Here is an 8,842-nt window from a genome sequence, read left to right as displayed (position 1 = left end):
CCCAATGTCCCTCTGTCCACTCCATCATTTACGCCAGGGAGCAGGTGAGCTGAAACCTACCAGGTGTTCTGTGTGTCCTGTGGGCTCATGTTTTTGTTGGTGGGTTTTACCACAGAGCCAGCCCTCTAGGGCTCACCTATACCCCACCTCATCCTGACACTTCACTCTTAGCAAGGTCCCACCCTCTTTGTCCACAGAGAATGCAGAAATCACTTGTGAGGGCAGGCAGTTCCCAGCTTCAGTCCCTCTTCCACCTTGTATCACGCCTATGGCCACACTCTCCTCTGCCTTTGTGTCGGAGGAAGTGGCAGCCTCTCTCCGCCCAGGGCCAGCCCTCAGCCTCCTGGACAAACTCACTCCCTCAGGGATTCCTTCCTCTGTTGTAAGTCAGACTCTCCCCGGCTTCTCCTCCTTTGCCCCTAAATTTGGTACTATTTCTTTTATCTGTGGCTGCTTGACAAACGACCCCACTTAGTGACTTAAAACACCAATTTATTATTTGTCATGATTCTGTGGGTTGATTCAGCAGTTCCTCTGCCTCGTGTGATGTCAGCTAGGGTCACTGATGTGGCTTCATTCATCTGGGAGCTTCTCCAAAGCTGGGTTGTCCAAGGAGGCCTCTCTAACCGCTCTCCTGAGTGATAGCTTGGACTTCCTTACTGCATGGCTGCTGGGTTCCTAAAGGAAGAACAAGGTAACTGCCAGTTCCCTTAAGGACTGAGCTTGGAAGACCCAGGACACCACAACTCTCTAGGCCAAAGCAAATCTCGAGGCCAGCCCAGACTCAGGGGGAGGGAAAACAGACTGCACATCTTGATCTATGGAGCAACACATGAATTGTTTGCAGCAGTATTTGGAGACGGTCTACCGGAAGTGCTCAAGTGTTCAGTCCTGAATATAATGAAACTTTCCCTTGATCCTGCTTCACCCCAGAAATCCCCTCACTGCCTCACTCCCCCCACGATTTATTCATCTCAGGATAAGCTGGATTAGTCTCTGCACTCGGCTGAACCTCCCAATTGGCTGACGTAATGTCCACCTTCATTTCTCACCCGGCTTGCTCTGCCCGTGACCTCTGAAGCAGCTGACCGCTCTTCCTTCCAGAAACTGTGCTCTCTGCTTCCTGTCATTCACCTCCCTTTGGGGTCTCTTCCTACTCCTTTCCTGTCTTTTTTGTTAGCTCCTCTTCTTCTACCAGCCCCTTAAATGTCAGATCTCTACTTCCAGCTGCGAACTCTCTCCTAAGCTGTAGGCCCCTGTTCCTAACTTCCAAATGCCTGTTCTGTGGACATCTCAACCCAAAGGCAAAACTCTTCTCTCTGGTTCCCCATCTTGGTAAATGAACAAAAGCGTCATTTACTTAGTTGCTCCAGCCGAAACCCCAGGAACCGTCCTACACGTCTCCCCCCACCGTTATCCACCACCCTCCTGCATACTCACAATCTGATGGTCCACCAAGCTTGTCACCTTTACATCTGGGTTCACTCTCTGGTCTGTCCTCTCCTCTTCACCCTCATGGCCAATGCCCTGTCCAGGCTCATGGTGGAAGAGTCCCTGAACTGCTCTGACTGGTCTTCTCGCCTCAGTCTATCCATCTTTCATGTCTCCCTCCTCCACTCCAGGATCCACCTCCAGTATGCAAGTCACCATTTCCAAACAAGTCTGGTCCCTTGCCTCCCTGCCACTATGGCGGTGCCGACCCAAGCATTTCAGAAAGTTCGTTCTATGGATGTTACTGATATTAACAACAATAACGACAACTAACACTCTCTGGACAAATAAATTTGGAACATATTGGATTTGAACAAAACCAAGCAGGTTTCCTTGCTACCTGGCTTCTAGGATTCTCCAGTGTGCTGATATGCTCAGAAACAGAGGTAGTTTACAGCTTTGCTAAATTTATTGACATGAGATCACTTCCTCAAAGAGCATCTCCCAGGATAAGCATTCCAGCACACACACACCTGTTGAATGATTGTTAACTGGTTGAAACCAAATAGGAATATGACTTACCTCGACAGGAAGGATCTTCATGTAACCTCCTTAACCTCTCTGACTCCATTTATTCGGCTGTAAAATGGGGTGATAATAACCACTACCTCAGAGGTGGTTTGTAAGGATTAAATGAAACAGCCCTTGGAACATCACCCGACACCCAGTAGGTCCTCAGTGACAGGGGTTGTGTTCCAGCCAGGGCTTCCTTGAGGGAGGAGGCAAGTAAAAGAAATTAGCTCTCAGAACTGTAACTAAATTCTTTTTCTTCAAAGGTGTTCCTTTAGGCCATTTCAAAGAGTTTCTCGTCCTTCAAGTATGACTAACTCAGAAAAGAACGTTTTACTCCTAGAGTCTAAGACTTGGGAACTTCGGAAAGTGAACATGGGGAGATCTAAGACAGGTGTGTGGAAAAGTGAAAAAGTTGGGTGGTGTCTCGGCGTCCTCTGCTGGTCAATATGTGGAACTGCAGGGAGACGGTCAAGCTAGTTTTCTAGACCTACGGCGGGAAGCTCTGTGCCCTGAGATGAAATTGCTCTTTCTGCCCACCACCCCCGCCCCGGTCAGTTTCCTCTTGCACGCCTCTGGGGGCTCTCCCAGTTTTAGCCACTTGCAACCCACCATTTTTCCAAAGGCCCTCTGTCAGCAAGTAGCCCCCTTTAACCTCCTGCCTCACAGAGGGAAAATTGAGGCCATCAGATGTGAACCCTCAACTTCCTGCCCCCCTCGACAAAAATATGTCTGCACCCACCTGTGTCTCCTTTCCTCCTGCTGTCCGACCCCTCCCATCTCTTAAAAAACCTAGACTTTGTCCCTCTCCCTTTCCCAGTATTTTTTCTTTAATTTTTAAGAATAGGCTATCTTTTTCAAAAATGATTTTAGATTTATAGAAAACTTGAGAGGATAGTACAGAGAGTTCCCCTATACTCCGCACCCAGTTTTCTTTATTAGGAGCCTCTTACATGGTACATTTGTTACAATTAATGAACAAATATTGATTTATTATTATTATTATTATTATTATTATTATTATTATTATTATTATTATTATTATTATCTGAAGTCCATAGTTTATTCAGATTTCCTTAATTTTTGCCTGATATCCTTTTTCTTTATCAGAATCCCATCCTGGATACCACATCACACTTGTTTGGAATTGCAAATTATTTGGAATTCTTCTGCACTAGAGATTTGTCTCTTCTCCCCTATTCATTCATTCATTCATTAAGTCATTTGTTTATTTCATTGTGGGCTCATGGATATTTACCTAATGTAAATTTAATATAACTTTGAGTTATAATCCAATACTACTTTATTAAATTGTCCTCTCTCCAATATTTTTAACATCTTCCTTCTTTAGTGTCAGACACATAGTGATTTTATCCAGGCTCGCTCCATGATATTTTTTGCAGCACTGTCTCAAATAGCAAATATTGAAAATAACCTAAATGTCCATCAGTTGGGGAATGATTAAGTGAGTTTTGAAATAACCATTGTATGGCATACTTTGTAGCCCACCGCCCTCCCCTCCTTGACACTTTCTTTCAATGAAATAGATCTTTGTGTACTTGTGTGGAAAAATATAGTGATTAAGGACACAGGCTTTGGAGACCAGCTGAGTTCAAATTTTGGTACTGAGGCCTTGGAAAAGTTACTTAACCTCTCTGAGCCTCGGTTTTTTTTTAAATCCATAAAATGGTGATTACAAGGGAATATATACTTCATGGGATTGTTGTGAGAATTAAATAATAGCTGGACAATGCCCAGAACTGTGCCTGGCACATGGTAAGTTTCCATAAGCATTAATTATTATTGGTATTATTACAGAAAGATCTCCAAGAGGTTGTGTTGAGTGAAAGGGGCAAGTTGAAGAAGAATACATAAAGCATATTACCATATGTATTACACATGCATTACATAATACATAATAACAGGTAATGCCATATGTATACCACATGTGAGACATGATCAAGTCTATTCCATATGATGGAAAATATCTCCCTCTGTCCTGCTTCTCCTGCCATACACACCCCTAGAAGGAATAGTGTCTATTTCTACCTCTTTATCCCAGGGACTATGAGCGCTGTGGGATAGTAATAGTAATAAAAATAGCTAACACTTATTACTCTCAGCTCTTGCCATGAGCCAGACCCTGTGCTAAGCTCATTTTATGGATTCTTTCCTTTATTTCTCCCAAGAAACCTCTGCAGTAGATGCTAATATTACATCCATTTTACAGATAGAGAAAGTGAGGCTTAGAGGTTAAGTGTAGAGCTGGCTAGCAAGCCACAGAGCCAGAATTCAAACCCAGGCAGTTAGACCCTCCGTAATCTTTTACCGAGATTCCCCAATTTTTAGCATTTTGTCCCACTTGCATTATTATTCATTTGCTCTGTATGTACGTATATATTTATTTTTTTTCCTCCTGAACAATTGGAAAGTTTTGCAGATGTCATGCTTCTTTTACCACTAAAGACTTGAATGTGTATTTCCTATGAACAAAGATATTCTCTGACATCACCCGAGTTCAGTTGTCAAAATAATCAATACTATTAGTTAACCCACAACCCACATTCAAATTTGTCAGTTGCCTCGCTAGTGTCCCTTAGAGCGATATATCTTTTTCCAGCCAGCCCCATCTAGGCTCAGGCATTGCATTTGCTTGTCTCATCTCGTTAGTCTCCTTTCATGGGGGGCAGCCTTTCCTTGTCAGCAGCGTGGCTCTCAGTCCCCTTGTCACAGTGGTGCAGCTTAGCAGAGCAGCAGTGGCACTGTCATTCATTCAGGAAGTGCTACCGAAATTTTCAAAGCAATGACTATCTCACTCAAGCAAATAAGAGGGAGTTCCAGGTCTACAGGAATCAGACTGGTGGGTCTTTTCCTGAACAACAGAAAAATGCCCCCAATATACATGAAATTGAGGCAAGTGGATAGTATCAGAGGTATGCAAACTGCCTTAGAATTAAGGGTCTGGTGGTTGAGGGCAAGGCAAAGAGAAGTCTTGAGTGGCCGGGGAAACATGGCACGCGTCGGGGTGGTGGAGGGGGACCTGTGAGAGGTAGGGAGTCAAGCCTTCCCCCATCCTCTCCAGAGCTGCTTGGTCTCTGACTCCCAGGCCTCCATCGTCCTGTGTGGAAATTGCCTGACTGGACCCACCTGCTGGACACGTGGGAGCCTGGCTCCAGCCCTGGGAGATGGTTATTTCCACCCGGCAACCACGAGGGGTGAGCAGGCCTGAGAAGGGAGTTAGCACCAAGGAAGGAGAGCCAGGAAGGTGGGTAAGAGAAAAACCAGGTTCCTGGTCACATTATTTGAAGGCTAGCTCAAGCCAGACTTAAAAGATCTACCCTCTCACAGTTCAGTTACATGAGCCCAAATGGTCTCTTTCTTATTTAAGCAGTGCCCTTAGTTACAGTTGCTGTTTGTCGTGTCAAGAGTCCTAATGGATACAGGTGGTCAGATTCCATTGATTCTACTTCATGGGTATTTCTTGATCATCGGGCTCTTTGCATGAGGGGCTGGGGAGATGCAAAGATAGACCATATGGGGTCCTGTCCTTAAAGAGCCCTTTCTCAGTCTGGAGAAGAGGAAGAGGGAAGAGAAGGAAGGCCTAAACTTGAGCCCTGCCTTTGAAATGCAAGCATCCCTAAGAGGAGTTCACACAGATCCTCTAATCAATTAACAGACTCACCCTAAGCAGCCCGGCGATGAAGGCGATGAAGGCGCATCTCTGGTGATTACCGGGAGGCTGCAACACCAAGAACTGACATCTGATAGTTTTGCCGCAAGAACGTGGGATCCAGTAAGTCAACGTGTCCATCGTGAAATAGCAGCCAATGAAAGTCCAAATTCCACATCCCTCAATGTGGTTAGCAAGGCATTACTTTTGATTTTAAAGGCCCAGGCACCTAAAAGCTCTTTTTGCACCTAAAACCTGCCAAGTTTGATCTCGAAACAGCAAAATCAAGAGCAATCCACCCACAGCGGATAAAATAGAGGCAGTTAGGTTACAAGACATACCCTCATGACACATGAACCCGGCGTGGAATTTAAAAAAAAAAAAATCAAAGTATTAAAGAAAAATTCCAGCTCTGCAGGACCAGATGTTTCTGTATCCTAGAAAATTCCTAAAGAATGAAGAGATATGACACAAGACAAATGCTATCGAATGCTCCCTTTGGTAGCACACATGCTAAAATGGGAACCATACAGAGAAGATTAGCAGGACCCCCGCAGAAGGGTGATATGGAAATTTCATGAAGTGCTTTCCACACTTTTCAGGTGCGTTCATCAAACACACGAAACAGTGCCTGTGTGAGGAGGTGGTGGGTTAATTAGCTTGACTGTAGTCATAGTACTGTGTATATGTGTATCAAATCATCACGTTGTACACCTTAAATATATGCAATTTTTATTAAAAATGTATAAAGAAAGAAAAAAGTTGTCACCATTTAAAAAAACCAAAATAAACAAAATGCTATCAAGATATACTTCCTCTTACTTGAAGACACAAAATAATGTAAAATAGTTGCTGGAATCCCTAAGCATTACAAAGTTCTGCTTCTGTTTATGATGAATTCATAACAGTGAAAAAATTGATATTTTGCTTTTTTTCCCCCTTTCTTTAAGGCAGTCTGTTATCTGGGGTGAAATAAGAACCTGATTAGGAAAACAGGCCAGACCCAGGGAGATAGGTGCCTTGTACTAGTCAGTCCCCCCGCCAGAGAAAGAGAACCAGTAGGAAATTGTGATATTGTGATTTATTAGAAGTATATATTTGGTGTCCGTCCCCATTCCTGGCATAGAACTCCCAAAACCCTTGGAAATTCCTAAGTGATGAGGGCAATAAAGGTATCTTTTGTTGTATTAATGAGGTGACTATTGGACTGTATCTAAGGATGATTGCTGGTTTCCAGGAAAAGCAACCATGTGATTAGAGTATTGGAACTTTCAGTCGCGCCTCCCTGACCTCTGGGGAGGGGAGAGAGGCTGGAAGTTGAATGAATTGCCAATGGCCGACGATTTAAACAGTCCTGTTGCTGTAATGAAGCCGCCATCAAACCCCAAAAGACTGGGATCAGAGAGCTTCCAGGTTGGTGAACACGTGGAGATCTGGGGCGAGCAGCACGCTTGGAGGGGGTGTGGAAGCTCCATGCCCTATGCCCATACCTTGCTCTTGCCTCTCTTCCACCTGGCTGGTCCTGAATAATAGGTAATAAGCTAGGAATGTAGTAAGGAAAATGTTTCACAGAGTTCTGTGAACAGCTCTAGCAAATTCATTGAACCCTGGGAGGGTCTTTGGAACTTCCACTCTATAGCCAGTTGTCAGAAGTACAGGTGACAACGTAGACTTTCAGTTGGCATCTGATGTTGGAGGGAGGACAGTCTAGTAGACGGAGCCCTTAACCTGTGGGATCGGATGCTATCTCCAGGCACATGGTGTCAGAATCCAGCTGGTGGCAGAGCATTTCTTGGTGTGGGGGAAAAGGCCACATGTCAGAACTGGGTACAGACTTGGAGAGAGGTATATGAATAGGGAAAGAGATAAAGAGATTTATTAGAGGAATTGGCTTGTGATTTTGGAGGCTGAGAAGTCTTAAAATCCACCATCTACAACCTGGAGACCAAAGAAAGCTGATGGTGTAATTCAGTCCAAGTCCAAAGACTTGAGAACGAGTGAAGCTGATGGTGTAAGGGCAGATGAAGCCCAGCTCGGCCAGTCAGGCAGGCAGAAAGAGAGAAAGAAGTCAACCTTCTGCTGCCTTTTTGTTCTGTTCAGCCCTCAGTGGATTGATCAGGTCCCCCCACACTGGGGAGGGCCATCTGCTATACTCAGCCTACCCATTCAAATACCAATCCCTGCAGAGACATCCTCACAGCCACACCCAGAATAATGTTTAGCCAGATATCTGGGCACCCCTTGGCCAAGTCAAGTGGACACATGCAACTAACCATCACATACCTGGTAAGGGAGGGGTTGGTGGGAGGTGGGACAGGACAGAGACAAGAGGGCCCAGAATTTGGTGGGAAGAAGTCAAAGCACACGCTCTGGCCACACTCCTCAATCATGTCACCTCTGGCCTGGGTACCAGAGATTGCTCTACTCTGCCCTGCAGTCTAGAATATGGGAGCTGTTGAAAGCTATTTGGTAATGATTCGCCTGCCTGGTTGTTCTCAGGCCCTTTGTACTGGAAATCCTCTGAGCAATTTACAAAACTACCATTGCTTACTGGGTTTAATAACAAGAAAAAACAATGTGGTTGGAAAAGTCATGTTCCAGCACATGCAGGATACAAAGCTGAATAAGAAGCTAGTCTACTTTTGAGGATCTTAACAGAGGTTGACCAACTCAAAAATAAATTACTTAGGTACAGTGTTGTTTTCCATTCTGTTATGGATTGAATTGTGTCCCCAAAAAGATATATTGAAATCCTGACCCCAGGATCTCAGAAAGTAGCCTTATTTGGAAATAGTCTTTACAGAGGTAATCATGAAGCCATGAGGGTGAGCCCTAATCCAGTATGACTGATGTCCTCATAAAAAGGCTAAATTTGGACACACAGAGAGACACATGCAGAGGGACGACAATGTGAGGACACCCAGAGAAGACGCCCACGTAACTGGAATGATGTTTCTCCAGGACAAGGAATGCCAAGGATTGCTGCAAGCTCCGGAAGCTAGGAGAGGCGAGGAAGGATTCTCCCCTAGACTCACCAGGGAGACCACAGCCCTGCCAACACCTTGACTTCCAGCCTCCAGAACTGTGAGACAATAAACTCCTGTTGTTTCAAGCCACCCAGTTTTTGGCACTTGTTACAGCAGCCCCAAGAAACCAGATGCACATTCACCT

General features: G+C 44.8%; 1 long non-coding RNA gene and 1 other non-coding gene across 2 annotated transcripts; one reads left to right on the top strand and one right to left on the bottom strand.

The window, feature by feature from the left end:
* Positions 1-507: 507 nt before the first annotated feature.
* On the bottom strand, positions 508-5,756 carry LOC116656794. Its single transcript, XR_004311763.1, has 3 exons — positions 5,684-5,756; positions 2,014-2,200; positions 508-678 (listed from the first exon to the last, which is right to left on the bottom strand). It is a non-coding gene; the product is annotated as an uncharacterized LOC116656794 (long non-coding RNA).
* Positions 5,757-6,160: 404 nt separating this feature from the next.
* Positions 6,161-6,270, top strand: LOC116656948. Its single transcript, XR_004311950.1, has one exon. It is a non-coding gene; the product is annotated as a U6 spliceosomal RNA (small nuclear RNA).
* The last annotated feature ends 2,572 nt before the right edge of the window (positions 6,271-8,842 follow it).

This window comes from Camelus ferus, chromosome 16, assembly GCF_009834535.1.
Source record: "Camelus ferus isolate YT-003-E chromosome 16, BCGSAC_Cfer_1.0, whole genome shotgun sequence".
NCBI lineage: Eukaryota > Metazoa > Chordata > Mammalia > Artiodactyla > Camelidae > Camelus > Camelus ferus.
This window is presented reverse-complemented; position numbering and strand designations above follow the sequence as displayed.